Raw genomic sequence first — 24,225 nt, 5'->3', positions numbered from 1 at the left:
ATTTTATTTCATAATTAACATATAGAGAAGGTTATAAAGCACTAACATAACTATTGCCAGAAAATTGTGCAGTTCAAATGCCTCAACTCTCCCCTGTTATTATTTTGACATTTTTGTCCTTGTTTAAACTTTAAACTAGTGTGTTGTTATTTTACCAATGCAACAATCTTATATGAAAGAAACAATTTATTCAAGAATTGATTATATGAGAATGTTATGATTGATGCTTTATTGAATGTGGTAGTAATTAATAACAGAAGGTGCAGTTCAGGGAGGGTCGGCCGTGAACTATTGCACTTCCTTTATTGTATAAAATACAAAATCATGCTGATTTCATCTTCTCCAAGAAAAGAAAGGCTGGAGTCCTACCCAACAAGCCTATGAACAGTTCAGATAATTTCATGGAAGGGTTGGAAACGGATATGTCCTGGAAGGTACATTTGATAAAATATAAAATTATGCTGATTACATCTCCCCAAGAAAAAGTGAAGTTGGAGTTCCGCCTGATAAACCTGTGAACTGTTTAGAGATCAGATAAGTTAACAAAAGAGTTGTAGAGGAATATGACCCTGGACATTTATTTGTGGTAGCTGATCCCAGTGAGGTTGCTCATGGGTTGTGCTTGTTTTGATGCTTCCTTGAGTTTGTAAACCTCTTTTATCCTTTGCTTGAGATGACTCTCTTGCTGTTGTAAGTTCAGCCACCCTTGAAAATATCTGTGCAGCTTTCTGTTCACCTTTAACCAACTTGGCGACTTGGGCCACAGTAAGTTGGGTTGCTGAGTCAACTGTTGAAAACCAGAGTCTTTGTTCATCCATTTCTTTTCCTCAAGGTTTCATTATCCAAGGCAAGTTTATTAACTTCTTCTCATGCCTTTCTCCAACACGGCTGTTTTAATTATAAGGTATCAGTACTTAAAATTATGCTTGATGGGATGCAATGATTCCAAGGATCAACTAAATGTGGAATAGAGGGTGAGACTTCGATTGGTAACTATAGTGTGCTATATTAGGTATACTTTTCTCTGTCTATCCTTGCTTCATAAGTATTTGGACCATAGTTACAATACTCAGACTCGCCTTGGACTTGACAAGCTGATTTAAAACTTGGACTTGGACCCTGTTTCCGAACTCCACAAAAACTCGGCAAGGACTAGACAAATTGAAAAGCCCAAGAAATTTAAAGACTTTTTGTTAAACTTTGTAGGATCGTTTTTTGCAAATGTAATAACAGTCCATTATTTTTGTGTGTTCCAACGACTGAATGTAGTCCATCAGAATAACAAGTAAGTTATAATGATCTCCAGGACAACAACTTAATGTAGTCCATCATAATAACGAGTAAGCTATCATGATCTCTGGGATAACAACGCAATGTAGTCCATCATGATAGGTTGTTGTGATCTTAGGGACAACAACTTGATGTAGTCCATCATGACTGTAGGTCAAGCCATTGTTAAGATCGTCACCTTACAATAGAGACCATAACCAAACATCGATGAATGATCGTCATCTCTCATGATGTTTTCCAACAGAATCATGTAATAATTCACATGATATCCACCATGAACCATGTCAGAGTGTGGATCCACCATAGCTGCTCGTAGAGGGTGGAACAAGGGGTTTCACCTCAAACTTCTCACTTACAGAGAAGAATGCATTACAAGGAATTTTACCTCGAACTTCTCCCTTTCAATTTGTTGACTTTTTTCGTCCAAGGTTGCTTCTGATGGAATGTTAGACTCCCTCTGAAACTGATATCAGCCTTCAGACGTCCTCATACAAGGTTGTGTTTGATGAAGTGTCATACTCCCTTTGAATCTGATATCATCCTTCTAATCTCCTGGTAGCAAGTTGTGTCATGCTTCTCTAGTCCAGCTAGTATCCCGATAGCATGAGGCCTTTCAGCCTACATACATTCAAAACTTTATCCCATGAATCATAGCCCTTTAATTGCTATAGCTTTTGATCACTTGAGAATCCATCTCGACGTTGTCTACTCCCTCTGAATCAATAATATCAAGATCATCAAAAGTTTGACTAAAGCATATTTGGTGCAGGGGCACCCACATGAGGAAGTTGTTTAATCTTTTCATTTCCATATGTACATAGACCATCATGCATATTAGATAGATCATGCCATGTCCATGCATAGTAGGATATGTTAGCGAGTCACTTGTTTTCATCATTATTGCAATAAAGGCCTATTTTGTAAGGCATTGGCATGCTTGGCATCTTTATAAGCCATCATGACCAAATTGCTGAGTTGGCCTATGAGCATGAAATTAGTTCATTTAGTTCAATATTAGGATTATTAAGCGTTTAATAGGGTTCACACAAATAGAAATGCATGGTAGTTTAATATTGCTTACATATTACAAAGTTGCACTTTTACAACTAGGAAATTCTAGCAAGTTTAGAAATCTAAGAGTCTTTTAAATACACAAGAGCTCAAAAATCCAAGAGTCACGTGTATAGTTTTGGTTGAATTATATCATAAGACAAATGCATGAACAAAAAAAAAAGGGTTTTTGGACGAGTTTGGATATAGAAACAAAGAAGAAATTCTGATTTTTGATTGAAAGTTTGTCGCTGTCTAGTTCTCACATGTGCATGTGGCCTGGTTAAGGTCTAAAACCTATATTGTTGGAAAGAGATTTGAATTAGCTTTCCCATGAATCTGGTTAGAGGTTCTAACTCTTCTATATGTGAGAGAAAAGTGAATTTTACTGAATAGTGGTTGGAATTCTGAGTGTTGTTTTTCACCTTTTTTTGCTGTTCCCAGCCTTGGTATGGACGTATACAGTTTGGTAAAGGTCTAAAACCACCATGGACGTTTAGAGGGTTGATCTAGCTTTCAAATGAACCAGGTTTGAAGTCTTGAGATGCCTGTATGTGTGAGAAACATTAAAATCTTTGACAGGAGGTCTGAAATTGCTTGTAAATCAAGAGTTCTAAAAAGAAATTTTCTCTTCTCCTCATTCCAACAGCAAAAATCAACAGCCTTTTGGATTTAAGTAGTTTATAGGGTATATTTAATGATTCTACAATTTATTTTGGTGTATCATTTGGTTTAGTTTATGCCAAGAGGCCCTAGGCCGGATATTTCCGTTATTTTCGAGGAATACAACCATAAAAACACTTGTAACTTACATGCAACAGTAAGCTAGAGGCTGAAACTTGGGATTTGGATGGTTTTTTTGGATGCCCTAATTGGTGCAATTGCTATTTTTGTGAAACCAATATGATTTTTGGTACTTTCTTCATTAATGTGACAAAATTAGGCCTATTTACCCACTGGATTTTGTAAAATCTTGGAAGAGTGTTTTGGAATTTTGATTTTCTCTGCACCAATATCCCTCTCTTGTCCAAGGTTGCCTCTAATGAATGGTTAGACTCCCTTTTGATATAGGAGGATACTTCATAATCTCAATCACCAAAGATATTCGCTTCAAGAGCCTTACTTTTTCCAGCATGATCATCAAATGACTAATGAATTCTAGATCAAGACTTCTTTGGAGTAACTGTCATAAGATTTCGTTTCGCACCATATTTGGTAGCGTGTGTAAAGTATTGACAACCTTTTCTTGCAAGAGCAACCTCAGAGAAAAAGGAACAGATCAAGGCAAATGACTCTTTATAGTGTGTATAGAAATACAATAAATAGAGAGCATACAGTGAGTAGATAAATGTAATACTTAAAGATAAGAAATCCTTATCTGCACATGAATGGAACATCTCCCTGTTGGAGATGGTTCAAGTGGGAATGAAACATTGTTTATCATTTCCCCCCCACAATGTGAAGTTCCCACTCTTATATTTTCGAACAATATTACATCATATTCAAGTATGGAGAACTTAGTTATTTTGTCAATGCCCGTAGATCACTTCAAACTCCTTTCATAATTTACTGCTAATAAAATATGATTACTCTTTTAATCACGCTTGCCTTGAATGATTACTGCTAATAAAATATGATTACTCTTTTAATCACGCTTGCCTTGAATGATGACATATGGAAAATTAACTAATCGTTATCATCAAAGATTGCTTCAAATGTAGATATCCATGCACACAAAATTAGTCATCAAGAGTACAAGAATGACTTGGATGGTCTCTTGATTAATTTAACTTTGTACGATAAAATTTGTATTTCTAAATAATCTTTAAGACTATCTCTCATAGAATACATGGACCTTCAAATAAGTGGATCTGGTCTTTGTTTGTTGAGATTATACTATCCTCCTCCTTGAGAGTCCTTATTGTCTTAGGAAATAGACATATCCATGCTCCTTTTTATTGGGACGTGACAAAGCATCCACGTGGGTTGCCTTCCAATGCACGATGGATAGGCTTGGTTCGGTTTCCATGATAATATGCGAACATAAAAGTTGTTGACTATGTACTTTCACTTGTCCAACGATTAAATGGTGGCATCCACATTACCTTGCTCATGGTATCAACTTCCCACTAGTCTTCGTATTACATTTAAGGGATTCTGTTTTTCTTTTAAATTCTCGACTTTCCTTCCCCGCACTTTAGGGCTAGTTGGTGTTTGACCCTTTCAACCTTTGTGTTGTATGTCAAAAGTATGACAACCACTTTATACGTTGATACTTCTCTTTTAATATATCCCTTTAACGACGGAGCACCATCCATGTGGTTTATGACTCCCTTATATGGGTTGGTGTTATTATAGTTCAAAGGTTTCTTATAACCCATATTAATGACGTTATGATGCACTGGTTAATATTCTTGGAAAAAGATGGGGAAATTTTTGAAAGATTTCATCATAATCTTCCCAAGTAGCATTCTCCTTAGCATATTGATCCCATTGATCTTGCACTGGGTTATAGTCTGATTTTGTAACTGTAGCTTACACACCTCGAGTATTTTGAGTGGTTCTATTACTGTTGATGTTTTGTAGCTTCAATCAAATGAGTACTAGTATATATCTATTTAATATATAAGAGATATACTTATATATATATGTATACATTATTATTATTTAATATTAGAGAAAGAGATATTATATATATTGTTAAAATAATTATTATTATGAATGGACATGTCCCATGAAGGGACATGTCTATTCATAATTCATTCTCCATAAAAATATAAGTGGTTGTTGCATTTGAAAAATACATACCAAACATGGCAGCGCTTAGTACATTTGCAACGATACTAATTCAGCAACATGGTATCAGAGCCTGAGCATCGCGTTCAGTAGATGTATCATCTTGAGACATTAACATGCCCTCCTCTTCTATGCAATCAGCCTTTAGTCAAGCGAGTTTAGGAATCTTGGAACAAGCACATACTCCTTGTCTAAAACTTTTCCATGATGGTGGCAGTCCATTAGAGCAATCATGGTTTATTCTTTCTCATGATAGATATGACCAATCATAGAAAGTTGGTTCCTTAGTTTTGTTATCCTCATGAAATATGAAGTGACGGATTCTCCTTTGTTCATCTTAATGTTTTAGAGATTATCTTTCAGAGTTAGAATTGTAGTGTTATTGTTTATCTCAAACATTTCTTAAAGTGCTTTAAACATTTCATGTGCTGTTTCTAGCTCTGAGATGATTGGTAGTAAATGGTTCCTAACACCGTTTGCAATTAACTTCATGGCTTTGGTGTTATCACTTTCCCATTTTTCCAATTGATTACTTTCTTTGGGTGGTGGTTCGGATTTTTCAATGAATTGTTTTAAACTGTTCTCCTTTGCAGTCAACTTCATTCGCAATTTCCATCCCACAAAATCCGAATCACCCTCGAGCTTGTCTTCTAGCCTCATACCGTTCACCATTTTGACAGATGTAGAATTTAAGAAAACTTGATTAAGACAGATAAATTTGATTAGGATCGTCTCTTAACTAGGCTCTGATACCATGTTAAATTTTATGATCAGACTTGTATTTCAGAACTTGATTTACTTTACTGAATACCTCTGAAATTCTTTATTACTTTGAACTGAATTATAGAAGGGAATCCTAAATATTCATAAACTTTGGAACAACTTAATATTCAATAGGTATATATTTTTCTATTTTCAAATTAATATATGATAGCAAAATCTTGTCACCGATCTGCAAATGGAATAACACATTGAGGATTCAGAAGATGTATGTGTTAACGAATAGTTTGTTTGAGGGAAAGTTGTCTATGAGAAATTTTGTTCACGGGAAAGTTTGTCCAAGGGAAAGTTGTCCAAGAGAAATTTTGTCGATGAGAAATTTTGTCCACAGGAAAGTGGTCTACGGTAATGTTTGTTAAGGGGAAAGTTTATCCACAGGAAAGTTTGGCCACGAGAAAGTTGTCTACGGGAAGTTTGTCCAAGGGAAAGTTGTCCACGGGAAAGTTAGTCCACGGGAAAGTTGTCCATGAGAAAGTTTGTCCACGAGAAAGTTAAGTCCACGGGAGAATGTTAGTCCATAAGAAAGTGAAGTCCACTAGAGAATATTTAGTCGGTAGTATTTCTTCATTGTACCCTTCCCTTTGTAACTATTGACACTTTGTGTGTGGGATTCTTGAATTTCTAACCGCAAGGCTGCAAACTACTACACAACATAGTAGATTCTCTGATTTTCCAAAGGTAACATGTGTTGTTTTTGTGCACTGAAGCCAAAAAGAGAACAATTTTTGCCAGAATGTAATGATCATACTTCAGCAGTCACTTTCATGCAAGTAGCAATGAAAACATTATGGACAGGTTGCACACCCACGTGAGAGACACAATTTTGATATGCATGCAGAGTGTGGGGAACATAAAAAGGTTTTTCTATTCTTTAGGTATAGTGTGTATCAAAGGGTGAAATTTTCATTTGAAGCAAGAAGATAGTGATAGAAAATGGGGATGGAAGAAATTGTTGCATCTGTATTCTTGTCTACAACGTTTTATCATGGTTGTAATACAGTTGCTTCATCAGTAAGTTGGAGGTTGTGGTCTCTAGAGGTAGTTGCCTCAGTATGATTAGGTTAAAGCCTATTTTTTGTTGATAGGGTTGGAACCTTGGATGTACTGGGTTGTAGCCCACATTTGCAGTGATTAGTGATACTGTGGTTTTTACCCAAAAGGGTTTCCACTAGATAAATCCCCGTGTCTTTGTTTTCTTTGTGTTGATTCAATTGCATTTACTTTTAAATTTTTGAAATACTGATTCACCCCGCCCCCCTCTTAGCAGTTATTTAGTTTTTCAATTGGTATCGGAGTCAGGTCTCTCTTTCAAAGGTTGAAAGCTTGAGGGTAGGTTTGTCCTGTGTCACCATGAGTGCTTTAGAAGGTCTTGCTACAAATCACTCACCCTTATTTGATTGAACTAACTATGCATTTTGGGCTGTGTGTATGAAGACATACATTATGTCATTGGGCTGTGATGTTTATATAAGTATGGTCAATGGCTACACTGCTCCAGCTCAACCACCCATTGATCTTGATGATAAAAAGAATTTTGAGAAAACAATGCTAAGGCCATGAATGCTTTACTATGTGAATCGATTGAATCTGAATTTGTGAAATTCATGCATTGCACCTCAGCCAAAGAAGTGTGGGACAAGTTGTTTAATGCCTATCATGGAGATGTCAAAGTCAGGAACGCCAAGGTCCAAACACATAGAGTTGTTTTTGAAAGTCTTTCCATGAAAGATGAGAGCATTGTTGCCTATTTTCTTCGGGTTGATAGAGTTGTAAATGCATGAAAGGCTTGGGAGAAAACATTGTGGAGAAAACAGTGGTTCAAAAGATTCTAAGCTCTCTTACTATGAAATTTAATGCTCAAGTATTTGCTGTTGAAGAAATCTCTGATTTGGATACTCTCACCATTGATAAGTTGCATGATAGTTCAATTGCCTATGAGATGAGAACAAATGTTGAAGGCACCTTTAAAAGTGAGATGACATTCAATGCTTCTAACACTAGTAAGGACAAAGAAAAGAAACAAGGTGAAAGTTCAGATGAAGGCTCAAATGATGAAATTGCAGATCTTGTGAGGAAGCTGAAAAACAGTGTTAGCAAGAGCAAAGGCAATATCTCTCTGAAGAGTTTCAATTGTGGGAAATAAGGCCACTTTGCATCTAAATGCCCTATTGAGAAAGAAGATGACAACCAGGATGAAAGGAAAACAAAGGCTAGATGAACAAGACGATTCTCGAAATGTCATTGGAAAGCTGATAAAACAAAAAGGGTATTATACTCTAAAGATGGTAGGGAAAATTCTTCCAGTAGTGAGGTTGATCCTCAAAATGATGAGATTCTGGTCATGGCCATTGATGACTTGAATCTGGATCAACATGTTCTATGTAGGATTCCCAAATTTAACGGCTCAAATTTCACCATTTGGAACTTTAGAGTAATGACCTACATCAAGGCTCTTGGACTTTGAGGTATGAGGATGTGTTTCAGCTGAATATGATCCACCCCTTAATCCCCCGAATTTTGAAAAATTGGTGACTGCAAATGCAAAGGTAGTGAGTGCTATCATAAGCTGTCTTGTAGATTCTCTACATGACAAAGTTCTTCATCTCAAAAAAACCAAAGAAATATGGGAACAATTACACAACACCTATGGTAAAGACCTACAAGAGCATATGGCTCGTTTAGCTATGGAGGATGCTTTGTGTGAAGGTCAAGACTTCTTTGAAGATGTGGTTATTGATGATGGTGAAATGGACTTAGAACTTGGATTGGTTGCAGCCCTGGCTGAAACTAAGAAGCTCAAGAAGAAAAATCAAAATCTTGTTGATTTGTTGCAAGTAGAGAGTGAAGAAAAGTTGAAGTTTGCTATGGCTCTTAGTGAAGCTGAAAAACACTTGACTGGTCGAAATTACAAAATGAGGAGGCCAAGATAATTCGTGAGAATCTTGAGAATCAGATTCAACTGAAGGAAGGTAACATTGCCAAGCTAGAAGCTGAGATTGTTTCAGTCAGAAACATTGGTAAATCTACTACCTTGTCCAGTTTGCAGTTCTCAAATAGTAACAACAATATGTCCTTGGATGACATTCTTGTGTCTCAAAAATCAACTCTTGACAAGAAAGGTGTTGGATGGGAAGAAGGTGAAAGCTCTCTATTAAAAAGAAAGGGTCAGTTGAATTCAAATAATGGTCAGCATTCTATCTCTCAACACATGCAAGCTGACAAGGTGAACAAACCTTTCTTTTATGGTTATTGTTTTTCTTGTAATTACTTTGGGCACAAAGTTATGGATTGTAAGATTGGTTACAGAAGGAAGTCCTACAACTTTGAAAGGAATGTCTTTGGTTCTTTGGAGATTTAATTTGATATGCTACAACTGTAACAAGTTTGCTCATACTTCAAGGTTTTGTAAGAATAATGATGCAGGGTTACTCACTAAAGCTGGAACTAAAGGCATACCAAAGATTGTCAAGGTATGGAAGAAAAAGAACTAAGAGGATTCACACAAAGCTCTAGTTGTTTTAATAACTCTTCTAGCTAAGAATGAAAAAGATATATGGTACATTGATAGTGGCTTCTCTGGACACATGACAAGTGATTTAAGTAAGTTTCATTCCGTAAAACAAATGAAGAGTGGAATTGTAAGGTTTGTTGGTAGTTCCTCTGCTAGAGTTGCTGGTATAGGTAATCTCTTGTTGAATAATGGTCAATTTGTTGTAGAAAATGTTCTCTATGTTAATCTATTGAGTGTGAGTTAGCTATGTGATCAAGGATATGATCTTGGTTTTGTTCAAACTCTTGCACTATTAAGAAAGGGAAAGATGTCATAGCAAATGCAACTAGGGCAGCTAACAATCTCTACATTCTTGAGGACTCTAATGCTGAAACCTGTTGTCAAAGTAGCATGGATGATGCTTGGCTTTGGTACAAGCGTCTTGGGCACATTAACTTTGACAATATGGTCAAGATCAGCAAGAAGGAAGCTGTTAGAGACATGCCAAAGATAGAGAAGCCAGCTGATATTGTTTGCAAGAATTGTCAAGAAGGGAAATGAACTAAAGTTTCCTTCAAACCAAAAGAACATACCAGCTCTAATCCACTTGAGCTAGTACACACGGATCTTTGTGGATCAAGTAGAACAACAAGACTTCAAGGTGAGAAATACTTTATGTTGCTGATTGATGATTATACTTGCATGACATGGGTTACATTTCTAAAAAAAGAAAAATGAGAAGCATTAGATAAATTCAAGGTGTTTAAAGTTCTAGTGGACAATGAAATTGATTTAAAAATATATTGTTTATGTTCTAATAGCGGTGGAGAGTTCACTTCTAATGATTTTATAGGTTTTTGTGAACTTCATGGTATTAGAAGGGGCGTTTCAGCCCCAAGAATGCCACAACAAAATGGTGTTGTGGAAAAAATAAAATAAAACAGTCCAGGAAATGGCACGTTGCTTAATGAACGAAAGAAAGGTTAGTAATACCTTTTTAAAAGAAACTGTTCATACAGCTGTGTATATTCAGAATGTGACCTTGTTGAGATCCGAGTTCAACAAGACTCCATAGGAACTTTGGAAAGGTAAACCAACAACACTCAAATACTTTAAATATTTTGGTAGTCCATGTTATATTAGAAGAGATGAAGATACTTGGGTAGGTTCTATTGTAGAGCTGATGAAGGGATCTTTCTTGGCTACTCCTTGAAGAGTAAGGCGTTTAAATGTTACAACAAAAGCTTCCATAAAATTGTTGAAATTCATAAAGTCACTAACATTTCTCGTGAGAATGTGGATAGTCATAGTGAAGAAAAGCCTTAGACCAACACTATTGTACCTTCTTCATCTCAACTCATACAAGTTGGAACAACAAGTAAAGATGGTGGAGATGCCAAAGAAAGTACTAAATCAACGAGTGGAAGTGAAAGTTCTTCACATGATGAAGCTGAAACCTCACATGGGCATTTGAAACATGATACTCAAGGTGAAATTGATGTATCCTCTTCTTTTAAAACTCCTCCTAATTTTGTTTAAAAGAATCGTCCCATAGATCAAGTCATAGCTGAAAGGAGACCAAGGGCTACTAGGAAAAATGTTAATTACTGATCTTTCATTTTTTTCTTTGTATGAGCCTAAATGTTATGAAGAAGCAGCCAAGGATGAGGATTGGATTGCAGTCAGGAAGGAGGAGTTAGAGCAGATCCACAAGAGCAACACTTGGGAGCTTGTGCCTAGACCCAAGAGCAAGAACATAATAGGGACAAAATGGGTGTTTTGTAACAAGGTGAATGAAGAAGGTAATGTTGTTAGAAACAAAACTCGTTTGGTTTGTAAAGGGTATTCACAAGTTGAGGGTGTTGATTTTGATGAGACCTTTGCACTTGTAGCTAGGATAGAAGCTATTAGAATGTTTCTAGATTTTGCATCCTTCAAGGGTTTTAAAGTGTTTCAAATGGATGTCAAATCTGCTTTCCTAAATGGTGATTTAAATAAAGAAGTTTATGTTGAACAAACGAGAGGTTTTATGTTAACTAATAATCTGGACTATGTATGCAAGCTGAGGCAGGCACTCTATGGTTTAAAACAAGGTCCTAGAGCTTGGTATGACATGTTGGATAATTATCTACAGCAACAAGGTTTCAAAAGGGGATATGTGGACAGCAACCTATATGTTAAGGAGGAAGGAAACAATATTTCTATAGTTGTTGTTTATGTTGATGATCTGATTTTTGGTAGTAATTGCCTCAAAATCAACAAGGAGTTTGCTGATTGCAGGAAAAGTCAACTTGAAATGTCTATGATGGGGGAATTGTCTGATTTCCTTGGGCTGCAAATTAGGCAAACAACTAATGACATTTTTATTTCACAAGAAAAATATGTTAGAGAGTTGCTTAAAAGATTTAAAATGGAGGATTGCAATCTTGTCAACACTCCTATGGAAACCGGATGCAAACTAAGTAAGGATGATGTGTCTCCCTTTGTTGATCAAACATTCTATAGGTTAATGGTAGGTAGTCTACTGTTTGTCACAGCCATTAGATCTGATATTATGCAGGCTTCTGGTTACTTTGCAAGGTTTCAAGCATCTCCAAAACAAACTCATGTTAGTGCTATTAAGAGGATCTTTAAATATTTAAAAGGAATTGTTGACTATGGTCTCATTTTTCCTAAGAATTCTGATTTCTCTCTGACAGCCTATACGGATGCAGACTGGGGTGGGTCTGTGGATGACAAGAAGGCACAAGTGGCTGTGTTTTCTTTCTAGGCGACTGTTTGGTTTAATGGTTCATCAAGAAATTGTCTTGCACTTCCTTATCTACTGCTGAAGTGGAGTATATTGCAATAGTTTCATGTTACACTTATTTGGATGCAAAACACCTTGATTGATTACATGATTCGGTTTGATAATCCCATCTGTATATATTGTGATAATATGAGTGCCATTGATATTTCCAAGAATCCTGTTATTCACTCCCGCACCAAGCACATTCCTTTTAATTATCACTATCTGAAAGAGGAAGTTGCTAACAATGTGGTCAAGCTAGAATATGTTTGTTCAATGGAACAAGTTGCTAACATTTTTACAAAAATGATATCCCGAGAGTGCTTTGAGTATCTTCAAAACAAGCTGTGTTCTTCTGCCTGATTAAATAACATATGTTTGGGGGGAAAATTTTCATTGCTATATCTCATGGTCATTGATGTCAAAGGGGGAGTTATGTTTTATGCTTGCAGGGGGAGTTGTATGCTCAACTTCAAGACAACTCAATTTTAGGAATATTGTGGTATCAATATGGGTCGCGATCAATGAAAAATAGTGCGAGATTATTAGTATTTTTCATTTCAATCTAGGTCAAGTGACTTGTCTCCATGGGAAAATGGTAGTCCAGGGGAAAATGGTTGTCTGCTTGTGTTTCCACAGGAAAGTTGTCCACAGGAAAGTTGTCCATGAGAAAGTTTGTCCACGGGAAAGTTGTCCACGGGAAAGTTAGTCCATGGGAAAGTTAAGTCCGTGGGAAAGTGAAGTCCACTAGAGAATATTTAGTTTGTAGTAGTTTTTCGCTGCACCCTTTGTAACTATCGACATTCTCTGTGTGGAGTTCTTGAATTTCTAATCGCAAGGCTGCAAACTACTGCACAACATAGTAGATTCTCTAATTTTCTAAAGGTGAAAGGTGTTGTTTTAGTGCACTGAAGCTAAAGAGAGAACAATTTTTGGCAAGATGTAATGATCATACTTCAGTGGTTACTTTCATGCAAGTAGCAATGAAAACATTATGGACAAGTTGCTACCCATGTGAGAGATGATTTTGATATGCATGCAGAGAGTGGGGAACATAAAAAGGTTTTTCTTTTCTTTAGGTATAGTGTGAATCAAAAGGTGAAATTTTCATTTGAAGCAAGAAGATAGTGTCAGAAAATGGGGAAGGAAGAAATTGCTGCGTTTGTATACTTGTCTACAACGTTTTATCACTTTATGATAAAACAAGATTAAAAGTTGGTTGTAATACAATTGCATCATCAATTAGCTAGAGGTTGTGGTTGTAATGGGCACCCTAGAAATGCCCAAGAACTGAACCAATTGCTGAAAAAGATTTTGATGTTTTTTGCATAGATTTTGAAACCACATAACATGAACAAAAAGGAATTTATGCAAATTGAAGATTGAATTACTGCTGAAATAATAATAGTTCTCAAACTAATAAAATTAAGTACAAGCAAACTCACTAATTACTCCAACATCATAAAATCAAATACATAACAAACTCTTCAACTCACTAATTACACCCAATCTGCTTGTAGCTGGAAATGTGCCCAAGCTTCCTGTTAATGAAGTTGATAGCAATGAATTCCAAAGGCCAAACCCCAAGGGAATGACATCTAGAATGTCACAAGAGAGGATAGAGGTCCTTGCCAAGAACAGATCTGTAACTCACACATCCATGTTATTATATTCCATTGTGCCTAACAATAGCTCCAAGCTCTCCTTTTATTCTTACTTCATAGGGTTGACCACTTTACACAAGCAATGTGGGATGAATAAATTTAAATAAAATGAAAGAAAAGGCTAATGTTCACACAACTGGACAACTGCTAAAGTGGGAACATTACAATCCGCCCTCCTTGAAATTGATTGTCTTGAAACAATCTCAGTCTTGTTTGCTGTAGCACCTGCTCACTTTCCCAAGTAGCATCTTTCTTTGGCAGGTGTCTCAATTTGAATAAATATTCTTTAATCACCCTATTTCGCAGAGTCCTTTCCCTGATATCCAGAATAGCCTCAGGAATCAATACGAGCTTCCCTTCCCCATCTAATGGTGGAAAATCTGCAAAAGGCACAACTGTCTGACCGATGGCTTTCTTAAGCCCCGACACATAAAACACATTATGCACTCGACTGCCCTCTAGAAGCTCAATCTCATAGGCAACCTTGCCCACCTTGCGAATCACTCTGTAGGGACCATAAAACCTAGGGTTCAACTTCTCTGCTTTGTTCTTCTTGAGTGATGACTGTCTGTATGGTTGTAGCCTCAAGTAAACCATATCCCCAACCTCAAAGTTGCGCTCTATCTGGTGCTGATCAGCATACAATTTCTGTTGATTTTGGGCCTGCTGTATATTCTCCCTGAGCACCCTCAAAATATCCTATCCTGCAAGAAGTCATTGGCTTTGGGCACTCTGCTATTCCCCAAAACTAGATCCATGAAGCTAGGTGCTTCATAACCATACAGTGCCATGAATGGAGTCATCTTGATGGACATATGATAAGTGCTGTTATAACAGTACTCTCCCATATGTAGCCATTTGACCCAAGCTCTTTGTTGTGCAGTCAGATAGTTCCTCAGATATCTTTCCACTCATTTATTCATAATCTCCGTTTGCCCTTCTGTTTGCAAATGATAACTAGTGCTAGGTGTAAGATCGGTGCCACACAATCCAAACAATTTCCACCAAAAAACACACATAAATTTACTATCTCGATCACTGACAATGAAACTAGGTAGCCCATGTAACTTGAATATCTCTCTGAAGAAAAGATCGGCCACCTGTGCTGCTGTGTAGGTGGATGGAATAGCAAAGAAGTGAGCAAACTTTGTCAGCTAGTCAACTACCACATAGATGCGATCTCTCCCTTGTACTCGTGGTGACCTGGTGATGAAGTCCATAGAAATACTTTCCCATTTCCTATCCGGAATGGGCAAAGGCTGTAACAACCCTATAGGATATGTGTGCTCTACCTTATTCTACTGACAAACTACACACTCCCTAACATGCTTCTGACCATCATTCTTGAGCCCTTTCCATATGAATCGCTCACGGATCTGCCTGTAGGTCTTAAGAACTCCTGGATGTGCAGCTGTAGTGCATCATGAAATGCCTTCAGTATTACCTCCCTAAACTGTGATGAAGGAATCAAGTATATCGTACCCTAGAACTTTATCAATCTGTCCATCACTACATAACGATCATCTTGTATGGTGCCTGCAATCACTCTAGAAGTCCAAGTGTCCCTCACATACTCTACTATAATCTTATTTCTCTAATCTTCTATAATCTCAGCTAGAGCACAAATATGAGGTCTCTTGGACAAAGCATCTGCCACCATATTCTTCTTCCGTTTGACAAACTCAATGTCAAAGTCATAAGCTTGCAACTTCTTAATCCACTTCTGTTGTCTATCATTCAAATCACATTGGCTCATGAGTATTTGATGCTCTTATGATCAGTCTTGATAACAAACTTCCTCCAACGAGGTAGGGCTGAAACTTGGCCAATGCAGGCATAACAGCCAACATCTCTCGATCATAGGTGGAATAGCTCTTCTCCATTCCACAGAGCTTCCTACTCTCAAAAGCAATGGGATGCTTCTCCTGCATCAAGACTGCCCCAATCCCATCACCTGGCACATCACAATGAAGCTCAATGGCTTCGTGAAGTTCGGTATAGCTAATATTGGACATGATGACATCACCTTCTTGAAATGATCGAAGGCCTCTTTCTTGGTAAGGTTTGTCAAGGGTGTAGTGGTCTGTAAAAATCCCTTAATAAATCTCCTATAAAATCCACAGAGGCCAAAGAACGCCTTAAGCTGTGTAAGGTGCATAGTAGTAGGCCAATCAACAATAGCTTTGATCTTTTCAGGATTTACCCGAACTCCATCTGTGCTGATGATATGCCCAAGGTATAGTAGCTCAGTCAACCTAGATTCACACTTAGATTCCTTGGCATATAGTGACTCTTTCTCCAAAATGGACAACACCATCTCAAGATGTTGTAAATGCTCCTCCCAAGTCTTACTGAAGACTAAAATGTCATCAAAGAAAATTAGGACAAATCTCCTAAGTTGCCGCTGAATACTTGATTCATGCAACTCTGGAACGTAGCAGGGGCATTGGTTAGTCCAAATGGCATAACCAAAAACTTGAAGTGGCCATAGTGACATCGAAAAGCTGTCTTCTCAATGTCCTCTCTCATCTTGATTTGATGATACCCTAACCATAAATCAATCTTTGTAAAAGAGCATGTACCATGCAATTCATTGATCAACTCATCTATTCGTGGGATGGGATATCTGTTCTTAATGGTCTTCTTATTTAATGCCTTGTAATCGATGCACATGCGCATCATTCTATCCTTCTTCTTTACCAACACTACTGCTGAAGCAAAGGGGCTCTTACTAGGCTTGATATGCCTCATTTCCAACAACTCCTTAATTGCCATCTCTATGTCATCCTTGTGTTTCTTAGGATGACGATATAGAGTAATCATAACTGGTTTGGCTCCCTCCTCAAGCTCAATAACATGCTCTATCCCCTTGTTAGGAGGAACCCCATGCATAATCTCGCCAAACATCTTAGTGTGCTTATCAAGTATCTCCTGGATATCTGGTGGATGACTCTTCACTTGGCTCCCGTGAAGCTGGCATAGTGAAACATTTTGCTGCCCACTCTATGTCATTATGCCAAAAAAGTCTGTGCATTCTCCTTAGGGAGGCTACTTTGCAACTCCCATCTGAAAATCCTCTGAGTACAATAGTTCTCCCCTCATGCTGAAACCTCATCTCCAATTTTGCTAGGTTGAGTGTGAACTTGACTAGCGAGGCCATTCGTGTCATGCCGAGGATGACATCATGGTCTCCCATGTCTACTACATAGAACTCATCCTCCAACTCATAGCCATCTCCAGATTATATATCTTTTGAGTGCATAACAATTTGTCCCCATTAGCTACCATGACTCTAAACCCGGTGTGCTCCTCAGTCTATAAACCCCTCTTGGCTACCAATTGTGCATCTATGAGATTATGTGTAGCCCTAGTGTTAATGAGTGAGATCACTTTTTGCCCTTGGATAGTACCCCTGACCTTAAATGCGATTTCCTTTTGAGCCCCTGTTAATCATGCCAATGACTTCTCATCCTTAGGAATGTTGCTCTCTGTAGTGCTATCCTTGTTTGAATCAAAGTGCTGATCCTCCCTTTCTGACTGTGACTCTTCTGCTGAGAAATACTGCATTTGATTTGCCTTAGCCTTGAGAGGACACTTATGAGATAAATCCCAATGCTCTTTGCAATGAAAACATAGCTTCTTCTTTCTCAACTCATTCAGGGTATCATTATCCAACTTATCCCTTTTTGGCTGAGCATCCTTGTGAACAGATTTTTTGTCCTTCTCCTTCTCCTTTTTCATATATGAATCCCTGTGTTGAAATCTGCTCCTAAAGGAAGAAGGTGCTAAGTCACGAGCCTTTTTAGTGGCCTTTTGTAATGTAGTTGGGTCATGCCCCTTGACCTAACCTTGCAAGGGATCTGAGAGTCCATCCATAAACAACACTACTAACCTCCTCTTTGAAATATCTGTGACCAACAAAACAAACCTCTGGAATTCATTGATATACGTCTCAACCGATCCCCACTGCTTGAGTTGTGCCAACTCCTTAAATTGTAACTCTGAATCCTTGGTATCAAATCTCTTTATGAGCTTCTCAGTGAACTCCTTGTAAGATGTGATTTGATTATGCCCCAAGGTTCGTATGCCATGGTGCCACCACTCATGCGCTGGTCCATCTAAGTCAATAGCTGCATACTTTATAGCCTCCTCCTCAGGCATAGGATTTAGTTGCAAATATGCATCTACCTTTTGCACCCAAGCTCGTGCGGTCATCTTCCCTGAAGCATCATAATAAAGTAAAGAAAGTTTTCCAATTTTCTTTCTCAGCTCAAATTTTTGATTTCTCCCTCCTGATCTGGGCATGTGTCTCATCCTCAAGTTCATATAATCTCTAAGGGAAATATCCACCTGAAACTCCAGTCCACTAGCCTCCTAGTCCCTGCTGAACTAATCCTGTAACTCGGTAATCTGCGGTTCATTAACTGGTTAAACTAATCTCCGGGTGGGAAGGTGGGTAGATGAGGTCTCGAGCTTGCTGTTCGAGCTGGGCGTGCAATATGTCTAAAGCTATCAGCGTCATTCCCAGTGTTGCCATGTCCATTATTACCATTAATGTTATTCTTAGGACTGCCGTTGTTGCCTCAACCTCCATTATTATTGCCCCTATTGTTGTTGTTTCCTCCATTGTTGACATCACCTGGATTAATATTGATGCCCATCTGTCTAGCCATAAGCTGCAACATCATATCCATTCGCCTATTCTTCTCCTAATGCATATGCTGCCCCTCCTCTAGTGTACCAAGTAACCGTCTGAACATTACATCCTTCTGATCTGAACCAGTATTCTTGTCTCCACCTAATCTTGTATTCATGTCATCTCGGTCACCCATACTACTGTCTTGTTCAAAAAATATCTCCTCTATGTTTGTATAATTGGATTGTATGTCCCTCTGCATGAATGAACTAGCCTGTTCGCTCTGCAAGTCTGAACTCCTACTTTGCCTTGCTTTGGTATTGCAGAAATTATAAAGCCTCTGTCGCATGCTCAAACATAAATGCTTAGCCTTTTTCATTTCTGATTTTAGTGTTTTGACATTTTGTCAAACACTTTTCCCAAATTCCCTATAAGACCTCCAGAGGATGACAGGACTTATAGCTCTGATACCACTGTAATGGTCAGCTTGGAAATGCCCAAGAACTGAACCAACTGCTGATAAATTTTTTGATTTTTTTGCATAGATTTTGAAATCACATAACATGAACAAGAAGGAATTCATACGAATTGAAGATTGAACTACTGCTGAAATAATATTAGTTTTCAAACTAATAAAATTAAATACAAGCAAACTCACTATTTACTCTAAGATCATAAAATCAAATACATAACAAACTCTTCAACTCACTAATTACACCCAATCTTCCTATAGCTGGAAATGCGCCCAAGCTGCCTGTTAATCAAGTTGATAGCAATGAATTCCAAAGGCCAAACCCCAAGGGAATGATGTCTAGAATGTCACAAGAGAGGATAGACGTCCTCTAATGCCAAGAATAGATCTCTAACTCACACATCCATGTCATTCTCATATTCCACCATGACTAACAATAGCTACAAGCTCTCCTTTTATTCCCACTTCATAGGGTTGACCACTTTACACGAGCAATGTGGGATAAATAAATTTAAATAAAATAAAAGAAAAGGCTAACGGTCACACAACTGGACAACCGCTAAAGTGGGAACATTACAGTGGCCTCTAGAGATAGTTGCTTTAGTCTAATAAGGTTGAAGCCTACTTTTTGTTGAGAATGTTAGAACCTTGGATGTACTGCGTTGTAGCCCACATTTGCAGTGATTAGTGATACCATGGTTTTTACCCAAAAGGGTTTCCACAAGATAAATCCCTTTCTTTGTTTTCTTTGTGTTCATTCAGTTGCATTTACTTTTAAATTTTTGAAATACTTATTCACCCCCTCTTCTCAGCATTTCTTTAGTTTTTCACTATGTCTAGCTCTGAGATGATTGGAAGTAAGTAGTTCCTAACACCGTTCTCAATTAACTTCATGGCTTTGGTGTTATCACTTTCCCATTTTTCCAATTCATTACTTCCTTTGGGTGGTGGTTCCGATTTTTCAACGAATTGTTTTAAACCATTCTCTTTAAAGGTTAACTTCATTCGCAATTTCCATCCTGCAAAATCTAAACACCCTCAAGCCTGTCTTCTAGCCTCATACCGTTCACCATTTTGGCAGATGTGGAATTTAAGAAAACTTGATTACATTTTATAAATCTGATTAGGATTGTCTCTTAACTAGGATCTGATACCATGTTAATTTTATGATCAGATTTGTATTTTAGAACTTGATTTATTTTACTGAATACTTCTGAAGTTCTTTATTGCTTTGAACTTAATTATAGAAGGGAATCCTATATACTCATAAACTTTGGAACAACTTAATATTCAATAGGTATATACATATTTCTATGTTCAAATTAATATATGTAGCAGAATCTTGTCGTCGATTTGCAGATGAAATAATATGTTTAGGATTCAAAAGATATATGTGTTATATTGCAGGTAGATCAAAACCCACATTGAAGACTTCAGAGTTGACTGTATTCACTGTTTGTAGTATGTTCGCGAATAACGTGTGATTGTTGTTTTATGTGTTCGATATCTTTTTAGGGAATGTAGAGAAAGCTTAAGTATGAAGACGGGGAGCCATGTCCTCAATGGGAGTGACTCCATTGTAGACTCGCCCAAACGGGTATGTGGCTCCCAGTGAAAAAGCAAATTACATTAAACAAAACTGTCCATCAAACTCAGTCAATTATGGAGTAATTTGGTCAAACCAAAACTTAGTCAATACTAAGTTTTTACTGAATACTGGGTCATGCATTGAGGAGTCTTTTAGCTTGAGCACTCAAGGCCTCACCAAAAATGATAGAGAACAGTTCAGGATTGATAATAAAAGGATTGTGATGTTCAAATTTACAGAAATTTCCCATTTCACGATGAGAGGTTAGAATGAATGAATGAATGAAGGATTTCAATGATGTCCATGAGACCATCAGTCTAAGGGACCACAAATTAGAAGCACTAATCTTGATTTCTTTCCAGATCCAACCTCCTGCTATGAATCTTAACAATCAAACCAACAATCTGTTGTATCTGATCATCATCAAACAAACTGTGTAAGCTTATGCCATCCCCTAAGATGATCTTGTATTGAGCTTGAATATTCTAATATGCCTTGCAATCAGTAAGAAAGTGACATTCCGTCTCAACCACCCCTTTTTTGTAGAATATGTAGATCCTCTCCTCCCACTCTTTAGGCTTCTCCCATCTACCAGTCTCGCATCTGAGATGATGTGATCCAGTCCTCAACTGAGAAATTAACATTGTAGCCTTACTATTAATAGCTGACCCCTAAAACAATAGGTTAATGCTAGTCAAGCATATGGGCCCTCATTGAGGACATAGGTTTGTGGGATTTTTCAGGAATACCTATTATGGTTGGTCTCAGTTGTTTGGAGAAGATTCAAAAGAAAAGATCCCTCTTGACTACATGTATATGTACATGAGGATTCAAAACCCTCATTCTTACTTGAAATTTGACTTCGCCCCAATGAAATTAAAAGGTTGCTTCACACACAACTAGCCAGATGGAAAACCACAAAAACCTTAAAAAACTATTCTCTACTGTGTCATTTGCTCATATTCCTAAATGCTAGCTATTTTAGGGAATCCTTGAAACTAACCACAACCAATGATGAAGGTAACCCCTTGCCTATTCGGATGTGGTGTAGAGGCTAGGTCAAGCATGACAAAGATGGAGATTACAAAATATTCAGGGATGTGTTTGTTGTGTGGATCATGAGATTGTTAGGAGGCTCAGTCACAAGAATACCAAGCAGATAGTTTTTAGTAGATAGTATTTACTTGATAAAAACTATTAATTTTGGGGATTGGGTGTGTAAGCCAAACTTTACATTAATCAGATTATATGGGAGTAGTAAACCACCTCAAATATTACCCCAATTTGTATCTGAGAGTAGGTTTTTTGGAGTTCGTATGGCAACTGTTATGGATAGAGAAGGAAAATTGCAAACCCTAGGAGAATGGGGAACCATATGCCTCATTTCATTAAGTTTGATGGCTTTATCATAGGATATTCAATGCTAAAAGAAGTGGAGGAATATATTTGGAACAATTTTTGGTTTAAAAGTGAGAAAGCAAGACAATATGACCTTGACGAGCATATTAAATCTTTCATTGCAAGGCATGATCATTAGTTCAACATGGAAGATGATATTATCCGGATTTGTGATGATATTCCTGAAATAATGCAAAGGGTGAAGAAATGGGGAATGCTATTGAAAATGGAAAATTAGAGGTTGAGTAAGGGATTCCCTCATTTCTATGATGAAATACAATTGGAAGCAATCAGAGTTGACAAATGCATCCATAATTTCGACATGTATCAGGAACACCTGAAGCAAAAGAAGGGAAAGGAAATTGAGCAACCATAGCCTTCACAAACCAAGAAAAGAAGAAAGTTAATAACAGGTGATTTTGCAATGCCCCCATTTTTGCCAGCATCAGAGTTTGAGAGATTAGCCTATTATTGTGATCCTTGTAGGCTAATTGTGGTGGATAGAGGGTCTTTTGATGTAGTGACTTGGCTTGGGAGGGTCTTGTCTTCTTCACAATTCAGTAAGCTATAGGTTGGTCTTTGTTTGGCTCAGATTGGACTTTATTTGACCTAAGATTTGTGTACTTACTATTTGTGGTAATTCGAGTGTCAATTGAGATAGACCCTTTCTAATTTTGTAAAGTGTATTTGTTCATGTGTAGAAATAATAGGTGTGATTCCTATTTTAGACAACATATTGAAATGATGAGTATTTTGGGAGTTATTATATTTTTATATGGCTTATTATAAAGTTATAATTTAACTTTATAACTTCACTTAAGTTGAGGGACGAGTCATCATTGAAGGGGGCCATTTATATAATTAATTATATGCCTATGACAAGTCTTAATGTTGCTAAGAGTTGTGTAAGAATGTTTCAGGAGTTGAGTTCTTCTGGGAAACTTTCACAATTCTAAAGTTGAGTTCTTTTGTGAAACTTTTGTCAACAAGAGATTATAAATATGAGCTCATTTCATTGGAAAAAACATGATTGAATATTTATTTGTTTTTGTTGCCTCTGTGGCTTTCCTGAGTAAGTTTGTGCCCTTGCTGAGGTATAAGGGTTTGATTTTAGTTGTGCATGTAATCCAAAGTTGAAGTATTGTAGATTAAATTCTGAGACTTGTTCAAAGTTGAATATATGAGTCTTCTTTCTATATAGGTTGTTGCTAAGAAGATGTTGAGGAGTTGGGAGAAATTGGTAGACATAATTACTGTGTATTACATCTGCTGCTTGGCATTGGAGATTGTCATTCCTTTTGGCATTACTAGGGCCGTCTATTGATCACTTATACTGCTGCAAAGACGGTGATTATCACTCTAAAATTTGGCCTTGCACTTCTAGATTTGGCGTCACTCTTGTTGGGGTTTTGATATTTTCAGTTTCGTTGCAGGTTTGGACTGCGAAAACTACAGGTTCCTCATTATAATTTGAAATTTATTATTGTGTTAGCATTCGAAGTTATCATTAGCTATCACTGTTAATTAAAATCTGCAGACTTTTACTGAGCATAGAAAGTGAAAGGTAAATTGTTCTTGGTTTATCATTACTAGTATCATAACTTATCTAGTAGATTTTTACTGGAATACATAAATCATTGTTTAGTTTAGTCTAGAGGAATTTACATATATATTCAGTACTACTGGCAGGTATTGGGGTATGTTTGCCAAGTGTTTGACAAATTGCAAAACTCTTGAATTTCTTAAGAATTGAAGTTGTTAAGTTATAATCTAGCCAAGGTTATTATAATGGTATCAGAGTTGTTTCCTGCTAGTCTACAAGAATTGAGCTCAGTTATCAAATTAATTTAGTGTCATGGATGGTGATAGGAGATTCATTTCGGGTAGATATTATACTCGCAGAGGGCATACTTCTCCACCTAGGGATGGAGAATTTGAGATACAAGGTATTGTGAAACAGTTAGATGTGCTAGTGAATGAGCTAAAACAAAACCACAAGTAGATGTCCAATGTGATTTCACAACCAGTTTTTGATTAGAGCGTGATATCACTTTTTCGAAGCAAGAAATGTGATGATATTATGGTGGCTACAAATGTACAGGACATTTCTTATGAGACACCACATGAGTTGGTCATAGTGGATGTGGAGTGTGATGAGAATTCATGTTAGGTTGAGTTGGATGATGCAGTTGTTGGCATGAGTTCCCAAGATCATGCATTTGATGGTGATGCAACGATAATGGAGGAGTGTGTGATGATATAGTTGTATTGAC

General features: G+C 37.3%; 1 protein-coding gene across 3 annotated transcripts in view; it reads left to right on the top strand.

The window, feature by feature from the left end:
* Positions 1–24,225, top strand: part of SOL1 (carboxypeptidase D) — a 194,207-nt gene that overhangs the window by 73,962 nt on the left and 96,020 nt on the right. The gene's annotated exons all lie outside the window — the stretch shown is intronic.

Source organism: Cupressus sempervirens, chromosome 3 (genome assembly GCF_028749045.1).
Source record: "Cupressus sempervirens isolate cs-2001-9-10 chromosome 3, ASM2874904v1, whole genome shotgun sequence".
Lineage (NCBI taxonomy): Eukaryota > Viridiplantae > Streptophyta > Pinopsida > Cupressales > Cupressaceae > Cupressus > Cupressus sempervirens.
The sequence above is the reverse complement of the archived record's forward strand: the minus strand, read 5'-3'. Positions and strand labels throughout refer to the sequence as shown.